The sequence below is a fragment of the Scleropages formosus genome, chromosome 15, assembly GCF_900964775.1.
Source record: "Scleropages formosus chromosome 15, fSclFor1.1, whole genome shotgun sequence".
NCBI classification, from domain to species: domain Eukaryota; kingdom Metazoa; phylum Chordata; class Actinopteri; order Osteoglossiformes; family Osteoglossidae; genus Scleropages; species Scleropages formosus.
Genome location: NC_041820.1, coordinates 25,670,140 through 25,691,572, shown reverse-complemented (window position 1 = coordinate 25,691,572; position 21,433 = coordinate 25,670,140). Strand labels below are relative to the sequence as shown.

General features: G+C 47.4%; 1 protein-coding gene across 1 annotated transcript in view; it reads left to right on the top strand.

The window, feature by feature from the left end:
• The window catches only part of vcpkmt (valosin containing protein lysine (K) methyltransferase), a 35,335-nt gene extending 16,935 nt beyond the window's left edge, over window positions 1–18,400 (top strand). The window contains exons 5-6 of the transcript XR_003798181.1: window positions 16,194–16,367; window positions 17,861–18,400. The gene's annotated coding sequence lies outside the window, so the exon portion shown is untranslated. The remainder of the gene's footprint in view (window positions 1–16,193; window positions 16,368–17,860) is intronic.
• Window positions 18,401–21,433: the final 3,033 nt, after the last annotated feature.

Below are 21,433 nucleotides of genomic sequence, written 5' to 3'. Positions count from 1 at the left end.
CGCTCTTCTGCGCCTTGTGCTCCTTTCTCCTTCCCACGCCTCCCCCGGGTATGGCCGTGAGATCCGCACACGGAGGCGTACCTGTGCCGCGTAGGCACTTCTCCGTTCAGCGCCGTGCAGCAACCGTTCACCTCGTTCTTCGCCATTTAATTTTGCCCTGAAATGGCGAAGTCTGCAAACCGAGTTTACTCACGCAGGGGATTACGGTTGGCAGATGACATAACGCATTGGCGGAAAAGGGAAATTCCTGGCATATTTTACCCATCAGGCTTTCCAGGCCCGAGATCAGAAACAACAGGAAGAGTCAGCGAGCCGTATTATTTTTCTCTTCTTTCTAATCCTCTCGGACGACCGGCACGGCGCGCAGCACGATGATTTCCTGCGTCACAGATCGCCGCCGTATAAAGCGCTATGTATTTATATGTAAAGTGCAATACAAGCCATGAAAATACGCTTGCACTGGGCTGTGATGGCATGTCTAGGATTGGGAAGTGTGCGGAAGTTGAGTTTAACAGCAGTTACTGGACATTAAAGACATCGTTTCCCTTCGCCGGCGATGAGAAATGCCACGTGCCATCGTACTGTAAAATGAAGGGCATTTCTGCGTTCCCTTCTCCCCGTTTAATCCAGCGGTTCCAAACCCGCACGTAAGACTTACTGCCGTCAGCGCGGCCATAAAAGGTTCATTGCATTTCCCCGGAAAACGAGACGCGTCACGCGAGGGTTAAAGCTCCTCGGAGAATGTGTATTTCAGCGGAGGAAATGTCAGCCTCCGTTAAAAATCAAAGTGGACATTTGGAAGAAATTTGGGGATCATTCACTGGCAGTTTAAATTTCTAATGCATATATGCATGAACTATATATATATATATATACACACAAACACACACACACTGTCTGAAACTGCTTGTCCCAAGTGGGGTCCTGGTGTACTGAAGCCTATCCCAGCAACACAGGGCGCAACGCTGGAGGGGACGGGACACACCATGGACGGGACGCCAGTCCATCACAAGGCACCCCAAGAGGGACGCGAACCCCAGACCCACCGAAAAGTAGGTCCTGGCCAAACCCACTGCACCGCCGCACCCCCCTCTACTACATATACAGTGCATTACATACATTATATATGCTGTATATATTACAGTACATATATATAAATGACACATGACATACAAGACATATAAGATGCATGAAATGGATTATCACTTCATTTTGGAAGTGGTAAAAAATTTACATCACATTTATTTGTTTAGCAGACACTTTCCTCCAAAGCGACTTCCAATGAACTCTATGTAGTGTTATGTAGTGGTGACCGACACTGCTAGATACACTACTTACAACAGGTCACTCATCCATAGATCAGTGGAACAAACACACTATGGGTGAACATGAACAGCTTGTCTTTGGACGGTGGGAGGAAACCAGAGCACCCGGAGGATAAATACAAACTCCACACAGACTGAGTGGGGATCGAACCCACGTCCTCTCACACCACCCAGGTGCTGGGAGATAGCAGTGCTACCATACCGGGCATAGGCTCACCCTGCATGCCCCACCTCTTTATTCCTACTACACACCTGAGATGACAGGAGTACCTGTCCCACAGAGCCAGCAATGAACACCTTATGTACTTCTACCCAAGCCATTCTTTTTGAAACTGCCTAACACACTGCACTTGACTCATCTACAGCCAAGGTGAACCACACCCACCACTTAGTCTGAGTCATAATCTCCACCTCCCATTCATTTATTTAACAGACACTTTTCTCCAAAGCAACTTCCAGTGGATACTGTGTAGTGTTATCAGCCCACACACCTTATTCACCGCGGTGACTTACACTGCTAGATACGCTACTTACAATGGGTCACTCATCAGTGAAACACACTCTTTCAATCACTCACCATGGAGGAACCTGACCAGCATGTCTTTGGAGTGTGGGAGGAAACCAGAGCACCTGGAGGAAATCCACACAGAAAACATGCAAACTCCACACAGACCGAGCGGGGATCGAACCCATGTCCTCTCACATCACCCGGGCGCTGTGAGACAGCAGCGCTACTCGCTGTGCCGCCCACATGAGGCAGGTATGAGTATCACAGCGGTGAATAAAACGTGTCAAATGGATGATGGTCGTGGCTGGTTGATGTGGCGTAAGATGATTGCTGGAGGGGTTGGGCTGTATTGAAGCAGGGCTTTTCAATGCTGTGGGGGGGCTTGCTAGGTGGCGGCTCACACAGACCGGCACAGCGTGCTCTCTGAAGGTCCTTTCCTCTACAACTACAATCCGTCCTTCACTCCAGCCGTTCAGCAGTTTTCTTATTCCTGCTTCTTCCAAACTACATTCATGTAGCGCAGCTAACAGCTCTTGGGTGTATAAAAACAAAGGATGTGTCACTCAGAAATGACGTCCATCCTCACGATGTTGACACATCTGTCTGACCCTTGGGTTGTGTTAGACGGCTGTCCATCCTTGGCTTTCCCATCCAAAACTGGGTGGTCAATCATAATTATTTCTAAATTGATCGTAAAATACAGACGAGCACCCAATGCTTTGTTTCACATTTTAACCAGCTTTGTTCCGAGTCATGATCACAAGTTCTACGCTTCATTTTGAGATTTATGGCCAAAGGACCTCATTTACTTGAAATTATACCACTGTGTGTGCGTGTGTGCGTGTCTGTGAACTCCAGAACCAGGAATTTGATTTTCTTTGCTTTTTATTATAGTCTTCCCTATTCATTTCTCGTGGCTGGCCAGATCTGATCAGACATACCACAGGTGGATAAAATTCAATGAAACTGCAGATCTTTAATTGGATGTGTTCAGATGCCTGGTGTGGAGGATGTCATGAAGCCTTGTGGCCATCGGACCGTGTTCACAATATGACACAGAAAAGGTGTAAATGGGTCAAGATCGACCAGAGCACAAGCTCGGGGTCAAATTGCATAGGCTGCTTTCCAACCGTTGAAAGTGTGGATGTGTCATCACTGTGAGGGAACATGACTCAGCGTCCATGGGTCCTGACCTGCTTCGTTTTCCCAACCCGGGAACCGGCGAAGGCTTTCCCCGAACGCGTCTGTCATAGCTGGGCGGTCAGGCGGAGGGAAGGGGAGGCAGTGGGGAGGCTGTGAGGAGCTCCACCGTGGACCGAGCAGAAGCATAGTGTCGTGAACCAAAGGGTCATTGGTTCTCATCTCGGGCTGCCCGGTAACCTCACCCTTCTGGTTCACAGCCCTTCACGGTGGGGCTGGGTGCTAAACATGCCTGCACGGCCGGTGCGGTGTGCGTATATATGCAAATGTGCGTGCGATGACGGGTGTGTGAACTCACCTCTGAAGATCGGTGGGACTAGTAGAATGAGCAGAGGCTCAACCGTATCACCAGGCTTCTCCAGGCCCAGAGATAGAGAGGGAATGGGAGAGACCCCAGGTGACCCCCACCTCTAACCCTGGACTTAGGTCCAAAGTCCAGGAGCGGGTCACCAGCGGACATTCCTTGCTTTAGGAAGGAACGCCGTACAATCAGCACTTTTATCCGCTTTTATCACACACCGAAGCATTCATACACACGCGCACAAGGTGAAACGAACCCTTTCTCACTCTCCTTCAGCCACGCCTCTAGTTTAAACCTTAAAACTGCAAATATCTTGCTCAAACATCTCAAACATGAAATATTCACCAAAATGTTAATATTTAACATTACGCTGGCAATTAAAAGACGTAGACTGGGTACTTGAATTAAGCATTAGGTATCAATTTTAATGTGTCTTACTCTCTTTTTCCGCTTTAATTAGTCACGGTTAACTCTAACGAACCACTCATGTCTATTTGCACTGTACTGTATGTCTGCAGGCTTCAGAATATCCCTCACCTGCTTCCACCTGCAGTCCTCTAAGAGCCCCGGAAAGCCGACACGCACGTTTGTAAGTGTGGTATCGAGGCTTTTCTACTTGGGTCCTTGCTGCTGTGCCGTGTATGAGTATGTATTTCACTTCATTATGCTTGTGAATTAGAAATTTTTTAAAAAAAGGCTTTAGAATAACACAGTACAGGTATCCCTCGATTTATCGACGCTCTCTTTCTGAAATGAGTATAACAGCTCTTGGCTTTTGATGCCCGGTTTTCGAATTATGGAACAAAAAATCACCGCAGCAACATTTATCCAAAGCACACACACATCATCTGAAACCGCTTGTCCTATAAGGGGTTGTGGGAAGCCCGAGCCTAACCCGCCAACACAGGGTGTAAGGCTGGAGGGGGAGGAGACACACCAAGGACAGGATGCCAGTCCGTCGCAAGGCACCCCAAGATGGACTCGAACCCGAGACTCACCGGAAAGCAGGACCCAGTTAAACCTACTGCCCCACTGCCCCATCACACCCCCGGCTTATCCGAAGCATGTCAAAATGAAAATGAAAAACACTTGAGTGAAGTGGAAATGTACTGCAAGGACAGCTGGTAATGAAGTGGTTAGAGCTGCTGTCTTTCAACCCAAAGGCCATAGGTTCAAACCTCACCGTAAGTTGTAGTACACTTGTGTAAGGTACTTACTCTAAATTGCTCCGCTAGGATTACCCAGCTGTTTGAAGGGGTAAGTAACTGAAGGTAAGTTGATTTGGAGAAAAGTGTCTGCCTTTAGATCTCTCCATATGCTGTTGTATTATGAGTGTTGCTGTAAGAGAGCAGGATGTTATTGGAACTGTGAAATTCCTCAGGAGTGTCTGTTCCCCAAAGAAGGTGTGTTACTAAGCTGCATTATTTGTGAGACAGCAGAGTCATGTGGAAAAGTTGAGTTGATGGTTGCTGCTCTGTTTGCATATTTTGGCAACAGCGTGCAGTTTTACAAAGTTGTTCGCAATAAACGCAGCACGCTCGGTGGCTCAACGCTTGGCTCATTGCTCATTCTGCAGAGAAATGATCAATTAAAAACGACGTGGGAATCACCCCCGGACGGGTAACTCTAGAAAACTGCAGCGGGTTTTCCGAGAATGTTCCGGAAGCAGGACAGCAAAGATTACAGACTGGCCGTCCTCACTTAGTACCCCGAATTTTGACCTGCTGAGATCAATATTCTAAACAAAAAGAAAGATTTTGTAAGCTTTGCGCCAATTTATCTGTTCATGTTTCTTTTCAAAATCCATCTGAAAGGTAAAGAGTGCATATCACTAGTACTTTAATATATATGACTATCTGTTTTTCAAATGATCTGGAGAGATTGTCCTCAGCTGTACAACAATAGCATCTGGCTGTTAACGTTGCCGATTGGCAGTTTCCCAACGGAGGAGTAACAGGGAGCGCGAGATACTGTGCCATTAATCAGTAATGCGGTAAGGTGGAAACCCTGAGTGTGCAAGGGGAGTCGAAGCCCTTCGCTCATGGGTCTTAGCGGAGAGGAGGGGAGCGGAGGTCCTGTTGGTGTGGACTCATCACGATCAGCAGCGGCTCAGGGTCTCGGTAGAGCACGTCGACATTGGATCGGGGAGATCAACCCCCGCGACGTGAAACTCATCGCCCCGTGAGCCGTACTGCATGCGGAAAAGTCAAAGCGGCTGAAAAATGACCCTCTGCAAGTTAAACTGGACTTTCGGGCAAGGAAATCTGAGCGGGGGAGCGAGACGGGCGAGAAATTGAGGAAAAATTTCAGTTCGGTTCAATTTCAAGAGCTTAAATTTGCAAGGTGGGAAAAGCGAGCACTTTGCAGGAGAAAGGACGCTAACGAACAGCAGCCCGGACACACGGCACGTCCCTAAGCGAAGGTCCCGAATTGCGGCCGTTCTGCTGACAGTAGATGGGATGGGCGGTGGTATCACGTCGCAGGGTCTGGCACCGTACGGTGCCAGAACGCTCCGCCGTGGGGGAAACAGTGACGCTGGCGGATGAACTCCTCAGACGTTCGGCGAAGAGACCACGCAGCTCTTGTTCCTGCGTTTGCAGCGGTGTCATTTCATCTGGGAACGGGCTCTTTCAGCGGAACAAGGCGATTCACACACGTGCGTCCCCTACTTCGGGCCAGTATGAGTCAGACACAATGCGCTGTGTGCGTGTGGGCATGTGTGAGGTTCCACATTCCTCCGAGCTCACCTCCGACTCACCCGTTGTTCTCACAGTCATCTGTTAGTCACACGGGGTCCGAGACGCGTGCTTTTCACCTGTCCTGCCTCTCGGTTACCGCCGCGCTTTTAAAAACACTCGGCTGTTCATCCTGAGCGGCCGCGGCCTCATCTGAGAGAAGCTTTCGGTTGCCGAGCCGCGGGCAGAAGTGAGACGCAACCAAAGGACCGCATTGTGCGGTGTGTTTGCTCAGCGTCGGCGATCGGGGGTAGGCCTCCCCTTTGAAGTGCCCGTGGTCCTCCATAAACGGCTCACGCTCCCTGCCCTCTGGCGTTTCGGAGCTGCGGAGCAGCGCCACGAACACGGGCCGCATTGAGCAACTCGGGGGCGGTGAGGGGTCTCTACAGGACACAGAGGTGGCAGCTGCGACACACACAGAGGGGCTCTTGTGCTCCTCCGGGGTCACATGGCGTAAGGGCTCTCATTTCAGCCTGCTTTCACGGCCCCGCTGCCGGTGACATCACGAGAAACCCGAAGCCGGCTGCAGCGGCGGCCACCTCTGTGACATCATGAAGAAAACAGCCGCATCACTTTACAGGGGCCGTGACACGAGCAGATGAACGGCCTGCTTAATCGAATCGGACCCTTGCATACAAGGACATTACATTTCGATTTACATTTACTCATTTAGCTGAGGCTTTCCTCCAAAGCAACTTGAAATGTTGTGATACTAACCCAGCTGGGTAATTTTACCGGTGTGATGCAGCGTAAGCACCCTGCTCAAGAGCAGTACAGCCATAGGAGGGAATTGAACCTGCAACCGTTGGGTCAAAAGGCAGCAGCTCTAACCCCTAGGTTATCAGCTCCCTCTATAAAGCCCTATCCATCACACAAGTAGTTATATACAGGGTTTTTTTTACTTATTAAACACATAACGCAGCACATGCTTATCCGGTGCTTAGGAGATCATTTGAAATTTTTGAGACTATTCTTGCCTGTTGAGAGGATTCAGCAGTTCCGAGTGAGAGAGGGGCATCATTCCGCCACACCGGAGCCAGAGCCGTGTAACTTCATTTAATTTGCTTATTGCTGCATAAAATAGGTGAAAACTAAAAAAAAGCGTGCATGCAGCATCACTTGAAACGCCGTACAGGCACATGCGTTGGAGGGGTGCCTTAAATCCTTTGTGGTGCTCAAGCCATTCGGGAAATAAGAGACAAGGTTCCCCTTATTGGCTGTCTGAGAGCAATTCGCACTCTGAGAGGCCGCTCTTTCATTCTCCGAGACGTATTATCTCTGCTTCTCGGCGGTGGCATAGCGAAGGATTTACTTCGTGTCTTGTACACTTTCCAGTACAGCTGGTAAAACAAAGTTCCTTACATGGTACGGTGGGCTCCGCTGGTGTCAAGAAAAAATGAGCTCTTTCTCTGCTTCTCTCGTTCGCTCCCCTCCATTCACTGCTGCAAGGCTGTGGTGGTTGCTGGCCAGCAGTAACCACAGCCAGGCGGAGTCAATTGTACCATTTCATTCTTACGTTACGAACAGAGTCGACTTATTCCCGTGAATGAGTCCATTGGTACCACGAGGGTCTGATGGGTGTAAAAATCTCTTGAATTGTTGACTTAGTTCGCTTTTGAACAATGCACAAAATAAATGGAAATGGAAACAGGATAAGGGGCTGACCCTCCTCGGTCCTACTCCGGGGTCTCTGTGGAGCTGCTCCGTGCACTTGCCTTCCATATTTGGAAATGCGGATTCAGATCTCTCTGTTGCTTGTTATTATTGTGACGGTGTGGAATGCATTACGCTCCCAATCACAATGCAAGCACAAACTGCAGAAATAGTAGAGCTGGTTTGAAGCCCAGGGAAATCACATGAGGTTCAAGCAGCTGGCTCACTGGAAAAGGTGGATCTACACAGGATAAGTTCAAGTTCAACTTGTTTCTATTGTCATTCCTCTATATAGCTTGTATACAGTGGAATGAAATGTCGTTTCGCCGGAAACCATGGTGCAACACAGAACAGGAGCACAGGACAAAAAAATGGGCTGTAAACTGAAGGCAGTTTGTAGTGTATGGAGTCATGCCAGGTTAGCTGTTTGGTGTCAATGGTGGGTAGAGGGACTTCGATGAGCTTTTCAGCTGTTCTCACAATTCGCTGTAGGGTCTTGTGGTCAGAGGTTGTGCAGGATCTACACAGGATAAGTTGGGTCTACACAGGATAAGGTGGATCTAGACAGGATAAGTTGGGTCTACACAGGATAAGGTGGATCTACACAGAATAAGTTGGGTCTACACAGGATAAGGTGGATCTACACAGGATAAGTTGGGTCTACACTAGATAAGGTGGATCTACACCAGATAAGTTGGGTCTACATTAGATAAGGTGGATCTACACAGGATAAGTTGGGTCTACACTGGGTAAAGTAGGTCTACACCAGATAAGTTGGGTCTACACTAGATAAGGTGGATCTACACAGGATAAGGTGGATCTACACAGGATAAGTTGGGTCTACACAGGATAAGGTGGATCTACACAGGATAAGTTGGGTCTACATTAGATAAGGTGGATCTACACAGGATAAGTTGGGTCTACACTGGGTAAAGTAGGTCTACACCAGATAAGTTGGGTCTACACTAGATAAGGTGGATCTACACAGGATAAGGTGGATCTACACAGGATAAGTTGGGTCTACACAGGATAAGGTGGATCTACACAGGATAAGTTGGGTCTACATTAGATAAGGTGGATCTACACAGGATAAGTTGGGTCTACACTGGGTAAAGTAGGTCTACACCAGATAAGTTGGGTCTACACTAGATAAGGTGGATCTACACAGGATAAGTTGGGTCTACACAGGATAAGGTGGATCTACACAGGATAAGTTGGGTCTACACTAGATTCATTTATTTATCGTATGATCAGAAACAGATCTTCAGCAACATAGGGCAAGCTTTAAGCTGTAAAATTGGCTTCGTGTAGCCAGAGTTTAACATCTGTGTCATCGATGTTCGTCAGATCCACTGACGTGGGTGTGTACGTGGGGCAGTGAGTCAGCAGATGTTCTGCATCCAGGGCTGTTCGTTAGTTCCATTTTGTACATGTGTGTCCAAGTGGTTTAGAGGACGGCACTGGGATAAATCTGTGTAGCCGTGAGCCACTGTCCTTAGTCCATTGCTTTTGCCACTCAGCTTCCGCCCAGGCCTTCAGTGACATACCACTGTTGTTGTCGAGCAGCTGCACCACGCAATGATGGAAAGGCCTTCGAGATTTCAGGCGGAGTTGCTTTTGTTGGCCGTACACTAGATAAGGTGGATCTACACTGGGTAAAGTAGGTCTACACCAGATAAGATGGATCTAGACTGGGTAAAGTAGGTCTACACTAGATAAGGTGGATCTACACTGGGTAAGGTGGATCCACACCAAAGCAGTACAAACTGTGTGGTCTTGTGCAAAGTGTCCATCCTGCAAAATCAAACCTCTTCCGGGCAACTTGAACTGTGCTCTCCCATCATTGCTCCACAATCCTACATACAACAGGGGTTTTCGAGCACCCAGGCCCTTTTTTCCTTATTTTTCTACAAGTTCAGTGGATCTTTTGTTTTTTTCTGACTCTTATCCATGATATTACCTGCTGGTGTGCCTTTCAGATAGGGAGAAAGATTGATGAAAGTGGTTTTTTGCATGGTCTGCTGTTGCCTCCGATGCCCTGGGAGCATTTAGTACAGTAAGTACAGTAAGTGGATTCCCAGGTTTGTCCCACAACAGAAGCCACTCTATAAATAAGCAGCACATCTCTCTTCCCTGCAGCCGTTAGTGCAGCTCTTTGCCCGGAATGGCAAACAGGTAGCTGTAAGGACTGAGGCTGTGTCTTTAAGAGCATTATAAATAAAAATGATTTGTCGCCCATTTACCATAACAGTACAGCGACAGTACCAAGTTACTGTAAGGAGGGGTCCTAAAGGTGCGTTTGTGTGTTAATGTTTGTGGGTTTAAATGGTCTCTCCCCAGAGGCGTAGCGCTCCTGGTGGCAGCCGTAAGATGCGCGAGAAGATTGTGCTGCACGTTTCCTGCCGAGGATTTGCTGGCTGGAAGAAGCGGAGACACAAAAAACTAGAAGGCCACATAGCACCGAAGGAACAGTTCTACATGTGGTGGTGGCGGTGGGGTGCCAGACCAGCAAGATGGTTTTCTGTCTTTGGTGTGATGTGGCAGCCAGGGCCACATCAGGACAGACAGGAGAGTCACACACCTGGTAGGGGCCCACAAAGCAGGGTGGGTCTGGCAAAGTCTCTACGTTACAACAGCCCGCAGGACCTGCTGATACAGAAACACCGTGAAGGTTAAAACAACGTCAACGACAGCCAGCAGGTACCGAGAGACCACATATAACGTACTTCATTCAATGGATCTCACACACACACGCATACACTTTCTGAACCGCTTGTCCCATACGGGGTCGCGGGGAACCGGCACCTAACCCGGCAACTCAGAGCGTAATGTTGGAGGGGGAGGGGACACACCCAGGACGGGACGCCAGTCCATCGCAAGGCACCTCAAGCGGGACTCGAACCCCAGACCCACCGGAGAGCAGGACTCGGCCAAACCCGCTGCGCCTCATTCAATGGATAATTGTGAAAAATGTATGGGTGAATATACGAACTATACAATTGCTAAATCAGTTAGGTTTCAACATTTTCAAGTTAAAATAAGAGGAAGGTGGCCCTACTGAGTTTAGCCACTTTCCAGTCTGGGGCTTATGTTGCGTCATGGCTGTGAACCAGCATGCTGGAGCTTCTGCCTCGTGGAAGCTGATGAAACACTGACGGGTTTGTACTACTTTTCTTTTCTCCTCCTCTCACCATTCACAGCACCCAAAGCGGAACAACAGGTTACCTCCGATATGTCGTCAACACAAAGCCCGAAGTCATTGGCTGTTCCGGCTATCGTTGCTCATCGCCATGTGAACCAACCAAACAAACAGAAGCTCTTCGGTAGCTTGTCGAACCGGACTTGCAGACCACAAAGTCGGGAGGCGGCTCAAATGATCTCAGACAAAAGCACGGAAACTCAAACCCGAATTGCTCAACTCAGTTGAGGGACACAGCCTGTCAGACGAGCTGCACGTATCTATTCTGTTGGCGCCAAGTGGTGACCAGAAAGACGTGTAGCCTATGGTTCAGACCTGGACCAGGCTGCATACATCCTTTACTAATGTGTTACTTTATTTTACTACTATATGTACTCTCCCTTTACACTCTCCATTTGAAGGACCCAAGTTCAAAACCCTGCTGCTGCAGTACCCTTGAGCAAGGTACTTACCCTGAATTGACACAGTAAAAATTACCCAGCTGTCTAAACAGGTAAATAATTACCTAATAAGTCGCTTAGTTTACAAGCCTAGCATTGTAAATCGTTTTAGAGAAAAGCATCGGCTAAAGGGATAATAATGTCGAAGTGCGTTGCTGTATTTGTGACCCTAACACGGAACGTTACTTCTACCCTGCGCTCCGAAAACGTAAGGTGAACCTGTAGGCTATCAGGTACGGCTTCCCAAAGCTATTTCCCTAGCTGGGATTTACAAATAGTTCCTGAGATCTACCTTTTTCTTTGTGGAGAACAGGATGTGAGGATATTAGAAGTTGTGGAGACACTGGGTTGAGGTTAGGGTCTCCTGTCTCATTTCATTTGGGAGGAAAAGGGGTTTGCCTAAGACAGTTAAGGAACTGCTCGTGCTCAGCTTTCAGAGTCCTTTACGCCCTTGTATGCGACCATTTTCCGACCAAACACGAAGTGACTCACGCTCAGTGACGACAATGAATTTGACTTCATGATAATTACAAAAAATTTCACTGCGAGATACAACATGGATATTATTATTTTATGTTTTAGCTTTCTCTCCTTGAAACTTATTGTCTTTACAAGAAATTGGTAACAGGCTCCAGATTACTTTGACCCTACTCGGGACAAGCAGTTGTTGCAACTGGACGGACGGACGGATTAACGTTTAGGACGCCTCAGTGTCGGCTGAGGTGTGGATTTCGCCGGTCATCGTCAGCCGTAAATTTTAGCTTTCTCTCCTTGAAACTTATTGTCTTTACAAGAAATTGGTAACAGGCTCCAGATCACTTTGACCCTACTCGGGACAAGCAGTTGTTGCAACTGGACGGACGGACGGATTAACGTTTAGGACGCCTCAGTGTCGGCTGAGGTGTGGATTTCGCCGGTCATCGTCAGCCGTAAATCCCAGTTTTGTACTGACCAATCAGAGTTTTGCATAGGCCAATCAGAGTTTTGCATTGACCGAGCTGAGTTTTGCATTGACCAATCAGAGTTTATTTCTGCGTTCTGCGCTGCCTTGGTTGGCAACATAGATCATTCACAAGCAGGGGAAGGGAATTCTGGGGAAAAGGTTTCCCTCACAAGCGTGGCTAAGGGGAGCTGATATAGTATAGTGGTTAGAGCTGCTGTCTTTATGCCCCAAGGTTGCAGGTTCAGATCTTACCTTTGACTGTAGTACCCCTGATTGAGCTACGTATCCCAAATCACTCTAGTAGAATTACCCAGCTGTATGAATAAATAAATAGATTAACATTGTAAGTTGGTTTGGTGAGAGGTGTTAGCTAGATGAAGGAATCTAATTATGTTTAATAAATATTTACATCTATTTTTAACATATTGTCACTGTGGAATTTTGTAAAAGTCTAGCAGGACTTTGTCTAATCCTGAGTTTTTAGCTAGTCACTCTTAAAGCATTAAATATCTGGACTATGCAGACAAGCGGCACCGTGCACATTCCTGAAAGGTCAATAGTAATTTCAGTGTCCGAAAGGAGGGGTAAAAATTTTTACAGGTTGAAACAATGACTAATTTTATTGGGATACGCTCGGTGTTATTGGACTGAAGTATTACTTACTTGTAACTGCCGCTGGAGAGTTGCAAGCGCGCATGTAAATGAAGAGCTGAAGTGTAAAGTTTACATCTACAGTAGCTGTCCCAACACCCTACTGTAATAGGATGGTCTTCAAGGTGTTTCTTGTTTTTACATGTATGGTGTTTATGGTTTAGGGGGGTGCAGTGGCACAGTGGGCTTGGCCAGGGCCTGCTGTCTAGTGGGTGTGGGGTTTGAGTCCCACTTGGGATGCCTTGTGATGGACTGGTGTCCTGTCCTGGGTGTGTCCCCTCCCCCTCCAGCTTGCTGCAACACCTGCTTGGGACAAGTGGTGTGCGGGTGGTTTTTCTGCTGACAAAGACCCAGAAAAGGTATATGCAGTTAGGAACTGTTACAAACCAACAGGGACTGGGATGTCAGCATTTATAATAGATTGCTTTGCAACGTCCAAATCGCATAACGTCCTGGTCACTAAAACAAGGGGAGGATATACTGTAGTGTGATGTGTGATCTATCTACTAATTAGGTGACAATCTACTTGCTTTTTATCCAGCCTTCAAGGAGAGCCATTAGCGCGGTAATATCAAATAAATAGCTAAGGTAGACAACATTTAGCTAACTGTAATAGACTAGCTACATAGGCCTTACTTACTTACTTAAGGTCAATGCAATACTTGTTACTAATTTTGATATCCTAAACAAGTCATTACCTACCTAGACTATCTATGTATCTATCAAATTAGCTACGCTGACTGAGCAAAGGAAGTTTCATAGAAATGTCGGTAGTGCTATGGGGTTTTACCTTTCTCTGGATTCTTTGAATCTTACCTTTCTTTGCAACTTGACCACGTGAGCTGACCGGCCCTTTTCATTTCTTATTTCTGGTCTGGATATTGATACTTCGTGCCGCCGTTTTTTTAGCATGGGACGATCGACAGTGTAGTGGTTGAAGGTAGTGACTTGTAACCTAAAGGATTTCCACTGGTGCCATGCTTTATTACCTTTGACCACTTTACCCTGAACCCTTCCAGTATAAATAACCTGCTATATAAATCACATGTACTTTGTTGCTTTGGATAGAGGTGTCACTTAAACAGCAAAGGAACTGTCTAACTTTTCGTACAGAGCAGTGGGTAATGTGCTCATTGAAGCCGCCGCTTTGCCGTCCAAGGATCTGAGTTTGAATCCCTGTTCCTGCCGTGGTACCCTTGATCAAGACTCTTACCTTGAATTGCTCTAGTAGAAATGACGGAATATTTGTGGGTAGCTTAGTATACGAAACTGATATTCTAAGTCCTGGATAAAGGCATCGACTTAGTCCAGTTGACAATATCTAATTTTATTGGCAGAATAGATTCCATTTATTAAAAACATATGTGGGGGATGTGGTGGCGCAATGGGTTTGAGTGGGTCCTGCTCTCCGGTGGGTCTGGGGTTTGAGTCCCACTTGGGGTGTCTTGTGATGGATGGGCATCCCATCCTGGGTGTATCCCCTCCCCCTCTAGCCCTACCCCCTGTGTTTCCGGGTTAGGCTCCGGCTCCCCGTGACCCCGTATGGGACAAGTGGTTTCAGATGACCTGTGTGTGAAAAGATATGTAGATATTTCCATCAGTTACAACTGTATATTTAAGCTGTTAATATTGCTAAAGCATTAATTTAAAAGCTTAATCTGAATCAAAGTAACTTGAGTACTTTAGTTTTTAGACTTTTGACTTATACTGAAGTAAATTTTTGGTGTAGTACTTTCACTTGAGTAATTTCATTATATGGAACAGTACTTCCTCTCGAATATTTCTTTTGATGCCTCCACCCACTTGGAGGTGCAGCGGAGCGGTAGGTTTGGCCTGTGCTCTCTGCTGGGTCTGGGGTTCGAGTCTTATTTGGGGTGCCCTGCGAGGGACTGGCGTCCCTCCTTGGGTGTGTCCCCCACCGCCAGGTTAGGCTCCGGCCTCAGTCAGTGTGTGTGTGTGTACCCACTTCTGCTTTAGGCTGTAGAATGAGTAAGTCAAAAAGTTTCCACATTAATTGCTCACTTTCACAATAAACTCACTCACTGTCAGTAACCATTTCTCCTTGTCAGGGACACAGCGATCCAGAGCCTGTCCCAGAATCAATGGACACATGGCTATGAAGATTACACCCTTACCAGGATGCCAGTCCATTGCAGAATAGCAATATTGTTTATGAAACAATACTTTTTAACTTACCCTGTACATGCCTAGAAATTTGGAAAATCCCAATGTTTTTCATGCTCCTATTCCTATCTGGGAACCAAAGAAAATCGAAAAAACGACAGGGTCATTCACATGAGTGTAATGGAACTGTCAAGGGAGAGTGCCCATTATGACCCAGTTAAACCCCTTAAGGCCGAGGTGGAGTCCTCATCTTTGTCTCTGACTGAAAAGTAAACCATGGGACAGTGAAGCTGGCAGGCACCGTAAAGAACTCCAAAACGAGAAGAGCCCATCAAGGTCTAAGTTGCTGTAAGATGTTGTAGTAGGTCGCTACTCAAAGCTTATGAGCACAGGAGAAGAGGTCTAAGCGGGAAACAAAGAGCTTTGTCGAGACTCAGTTCCTCCTTCACCACAACATATGAGTAAAGCACCCACAGAACTTCTGATGTTGCCCCAGTTCACCTCTGAGGCTCTCGTTTCCCTTTTCCGTCACTCGTGAACAAGACCGGCTAGATGCTTGAATCATCCACTGGGAGCAGTTGTTCCCCCTCACCTGGAGAGAGCATTCCACCCTCTTCCAGGAGACAACCATGACCTCAAACTTGGAGATGTTGATTTTGACATAAAATAGTACATATAAAGACTTTAATGTGAAAGCTCAGTGTTCCCAGTCCAGATTAGAGTTCTCGGGACCACTCTTGGACCTCGGCATGGGGGTGGCATTTGCTGATGGTTAACCGCACATCTTGCTGGGGCTCAGCCCAACATGATCATGTGGGACCATCTTGTGGATCAGCTGCAAGATAAAGGGTGACAGTCGGGTGGAGTCGGGTGCCAAGTGACAGGCTTGAGCGGCATGGAACCAGATGGACTGGACCCTGGCAATATGCACAATTTATATTTAATCAAAGTAAACGACATTGTGGCGAAAGACACCGTTTACATTTCAACAAATTCGTTTTCATACTCCATGGTCGGTAGCTTTTGATTAATGTGAAACCATATTGTTTTCATATTGTATAAATGTCATCATATGAAGTCAGTTTGGGTTTCTTTGGATTTTTTTGTGTTTCAGGCTTTCAATTACCAGTATCCATGAGCTCTTAAAAAATGAAAAGATAAGCTATAATGCAGCAGATTATTTTTCCTCTTTGGGAATGTCATCAACGCCAAGACATGAAGAAGTGAACAAACAACTACTGCTTTCAGTCTACTGTTGGTCATCCTGCTGGAATCAAAAGTTCTTGACGTAAGTTACCGTAACCCTGTCCCTGGGTACAGCAATGTCATTGTGCTTCGTTGGCACTAAAAGTACGAAAAGAGACTAAGCTTATAGTCAAAACCAAAATCACGGTATTTCAATGAGTCATATTGTCTCTCTTTGAGACAATGGTAATTTCCACTAACTGAGCAATTGTTGGGTATGAAAACCATGAACTTTCTCTCTGGTGCGAACTCTGGTTTTTCCTTCTCTGGCTTCCAGTAGCCGTTCAAACGATTCCCCCTTGAACGTGGGGAAAGCAGACCCTACAGACGCGGAGGGCTGACCGCGCGCTTACGCTCAATAGTGATGATCACAGCTGAGCAGTATTTGCAGCTGGACAGTGTGAATTAGCAGTGCTGTGTATTAATCTGATGTAAAAATACTGTGTTCCTATATGACATTCAGTTGATCTTTTATGGCAAATTAAACCTTCATTTGGTGTGTGTGTGTGTATATATATATATATATATTCATATACATACTGCATATATACATCAATGTGTGTATATAATATATATATATATATATGTATACCAATAGAGAATCTAATGAAGGCTTAATTTATAATGTATAATATACATAAATATAAATATAAAAAATATATATATATTATAAATAGAAAATATATATTTAAATTATATATATAGCAGGGGGGCAGTGGGTTTGGCCTGTGCCTGCTCTCCGGTGGGTCCGGGGTTCGAGTCCCGCTTGCGGTGCCCTGTGATGGACTGGCGTCCCTTCCTGGGTGTGTCCCCTCCCACTCCAGCCTTGCGCCCTGTGTTGCCAGGTTAGGCCCGGCTTGCCGCGACCCTGCTTGGGACAAGCGGCTTCAGACAATGTGTGCGTGTGTATATATGAACAGTAGTTATTGTAATTAGTATCTTCAGATTTAAATAATATCTTTTTTTTAATGCGAGTGAATAACTGTATGTGACAATGCATGACACACATTCACGTGTACTGAGCCAGTTTCATGTAACGCAAACATCCAAACGCAGCTGTCGGGCATGAAAAAAATGGAAAACCGAAATCTTGTAGGTGAATTTTTATTTTTTTATTTGGCTCATTCTGCCGTCCAAGTCAGCTTGGAGGGACATGTCTTCGATGGACGTGTCTACATCAGACCATACGGTGCCTTACTCCCAGGGAGTCCAAAGGCCGCTCATGTCGCAACAAATCCAAAATGTATGATTATTTTATGCCAGTTCTTCAGCCCCTGCACTGACTACCACTGAGGTTCAGGACAGACTGTGAAAGAGTTATTCTTACTTACCAAGGTTCTGATGGGTTTAACCTCTACTTGTTCATCAGAACACAATGTGTACAACCTCGCAACCTCTCTGCCGTGAAAGAACACCGGTTTTCTTGCGCATCCTACAATAATGAATCAGCCGTAGTTGGTCTAGCAGCCAGTGTTAGGGATGCCCCTTCGTGCAGGGTATTCCGCTGTAGGCTTAAGGCCCTCTGCTTTTCTTCAGCACGATGAAGCCGTTTGCTCTGCTGCCCTCGCTGCCGCACCATCCGCCCCGCCTTCCAAATCTCCCAGGTGCCAGCCCACCCTGTGTCAACAGTTTGTGCTGCTTGACAAAACTGAAGACCACCTGCAGACCACACGGGGGCATCTAGATGACAACCCACCTCCTCCAGAAACAGTCTACGAAACTTTTTTCTACTGTTCGTCATGGTTGTTTGATGTACTCTGAGGGTAGGAAGCCAACGGGTCTTGAGCTTCTTCTTGTCCTTCATTTTCTCTGGTTACACCCTGGTCTTTAAATTTGTGTCCATCCATCCATCCATCTTCATTAACCATTTGTCCTGTCAGGCTTGCGGTGCTCTGGAGCCTATCCCAGAATCACTGGGCACACTCTGGCGGGTACGCCCCGGGCAGGCCGCCAGTCCATTGCAGGGTAGCCGTACAAACACTAAGCCATCCACACACTACAGGTCATTTGGAGTCACCAATCCACCTGAACTGCATGTCGTTGGACTCTGAGAAGAAACCCAAGGAGACACAGAGAGAGCACACAAACTCCACACAAACTGAGCCGGATTCGAACCTCCAGCCGAACAGCTCGGGCGCCAAAGGCAGCACTGCTGCCTGCTGTGCCACTGTGCTGTAAATTTGTGCCAGTGATGCTTGATATTGTGCTCCTTTATATAGCTTCAGACATACAGTAATAGAAATGTTAGCGGAAAATACACTTTATTTCAGGTGGACTCAGCATCGGTGTGTCCTTTCCCCTGTCTTTGAGCACGCACAAGTTCTCACACACACACACACACACACACACACACACACACACACACACACACACACACTATTACTCACAGGGTCTCGTATAGCCATCACGTTACGTTCTCAGTTTTTTTGCATTATTGCTCTTATAAAAAAATGAATTTAGTTCCCCCGGACTGAGTTGGAGCCCATGGTGGCTAAACAGGGTACAAGGTTAAACAGGTGTACTGCACTGCACTCCCTGGCCTCCTTGGGCCTCCTTGGGCCTCGCTCACCATCTGCTTGTAGTACGTACAATATGTGTAGACACAGAGCCTTGCTCTCCTCACGGTCTCCATCTGGCTGTCGGCGGCTGTCATAGAGCAGCGAGACCTGGCAGAGGAACCAGTCCTGAGAGCCAGCGGCATTGAGCTCCAAGTGTGTGTGTGTGCGTGTGTGTGTGTGTGTGTCTACCACTGAGTTCCTCTCAGCTTCTGCAGAAAGAACTGTGTCTCCAAGTCTGCACTTGTGTTTTTTCCCTAGTGAGAATGTTTTGCTTAGGTCTCCACATTTGATTGTTTTATTCATCTGCACCTGAATATGCTTACGCCTGGGTGATTTTTCTCTGTGTGTGTGTGTGGGAAGATACTGAGTCCAAATATGTGTGTGCTCTGCCTAACGCTCTGACAGGAAGGCAATTGTAAAATCAGTGGAAGAGCAACATTTCGTTCGTCTTGATCCGAATGTGACCCCAAGCCCTCCGCTCACACTGCGCACACGCAAATTTGGTGGTAAAGCCCCTCCGTGAGAATAAGTGACGGATAAACTCGCCACCCACTACGATGACAGTTGGGGCAACATCATACCAGAGGCCAGGTGTCCCAGCGGAGGGATGGATGGATGGATGCTCACCAATAGCACCGTTTTACAAGAACTAGAGCCTAATTAAAAGCCGATATAAAGACTGGATAAGGAAATATATTAATATTTTAAAAAATACTACGGGAGCGAAACAAGGAGGTGGAATCGGGACGCGACGTTACCTTTTTATTCACCCGACTGATCCACAGTGCAGTCGCTGGATCTGATCTGACGGGAGACCTTAAAGACGGACACACAATGTCTGTGGTCGCGGCGACCCGGAGCCTAACCCTGCAGCGCAGGGTGCAAGGCCGAAGGGGGAGGGGACACACCCCGGGCGGGACGCCAGTCCATCACAAGGCACCCCAAGGAGGACTCGAACCCCAGACCCGCTAGAGAGCAGCCCCTGGCCAAACCCGCTGCGCCCCCGCGCCCCCTGATGCCCACTTAGCTGGTGTAAAATTTTTATTTCTTTTTTTACAGAGTACAGTTTCTTTCCATGTTTTATCATCACACTTTGTTAACGGTAGTATAACTACGGCTCCGAAGAGAGCCTTTGCGACTCCGGCGATTAAAGAAACGAACGAGAATCGGAATTACGTTTCCGGTGGCCGCTCAGCGTTTGAGGGAGAGAGGATGATGCGGAGACTGGCGCGGCTTCGTAAGTTCGTATCCACGGCTTTGCAGATGAGGATGAGAGTGGGCGTAGAGCTGTTTCAACGTCAAGGTCCCTTCGTGTCTGTGTGTGTGTCTTCTACCCCATCAAGAAGCAATACAGAGTTAATATCTATAGCATGACATATACAGAATTAATATAGAGCCCTCTACTATAATAAATGTCAGCGTTAGAATTAGGCGGCAGACTGTGTCGTGGTTACGGTTGGAATCTCAGGACAAGGAGGCTCTAGGTTTGATTCCCACCTCCTGTTGTGGCTCCCTTGAGCAAGGAATTTACCCTGAATTGCTCCAGTAAAAATTACCCATCTGAATAAACGGGTAGATAATTGTAACCTTAACGCTGTAAGCTGCTTTGGAGAAAAGCGTCAGCTAAATGAATAAATGGAAATGTACCCTAAAATTCTCCAGTAAAAATGACCCAGCTGTATACATGGGTAAGTCTGCGTAAATTGTTTAACGCTGTAAGTCGCTTTCGGAGAAGGCCGTTAAACAACCGCAGACAAGTGCGGAAAAACGTTAACTAGTTAACCGTCCGTGGATTCGGATGCCGTCCTCGCACTCCTGCTCCAATCCTTGCGGGAAATCTCGGCGAAGCCCCGCGGCACATTCTGAGTTCGCCCTCTCCGTAGCCACGGAATAAAAAGCCGGCCCAAATTTTCCCGGGATCCAGAATCGTAGCAACTGTACATAAATGAGCGGCGCTCGGAGAGCTGCCCCGAGTGAAAAGATCTTCCGCAGCCGCTCGGCACGCACGGCCGCCGTTCCATTGAACGCGGGCTGACATCACCCGTTTCGGGGCCAGATTCTCGCAGGAGCCGAAGTGGCGGAGACGGGCGGCCCGAGAGGAGGTCGCTGCCGTTTACCCTGCGGCAAGGGCCTGCCGGATCCCCCTTAAGTTCCTGCCGCAGCTTGACGGATCACAGAGCCATCGAGGCACGCGAGCGTTTGCCGTGTTTGTCGCTCGAAAGTGCCTTCCACGATGGCAGGGAGCGCAAGGCGTGCAAAAGGGCAGCCGTGGGTCACACAACAGGTGGCGAAGGAGCTCTGCGGGGATGCTGTGGACTCTGTACCACCGCTCACACACACACACACAGGAGGAGCCTTGGGCAGCGTGTGAGCGAAGGACAGGGTAAACTAAAGCGCTCCTGCCTAATTCATCTTAAACCATTAAAGGCCGAGCCAGGCTGCTTTTAAGGATGCCTCTTTGGTTAATCACTCAGGGCAAACACAGCGGTGTTCAAAGTCTGAAATATGTGTAAACTGAGGCTAAGGGGTAGCAAGTTAAACCGTAACACAT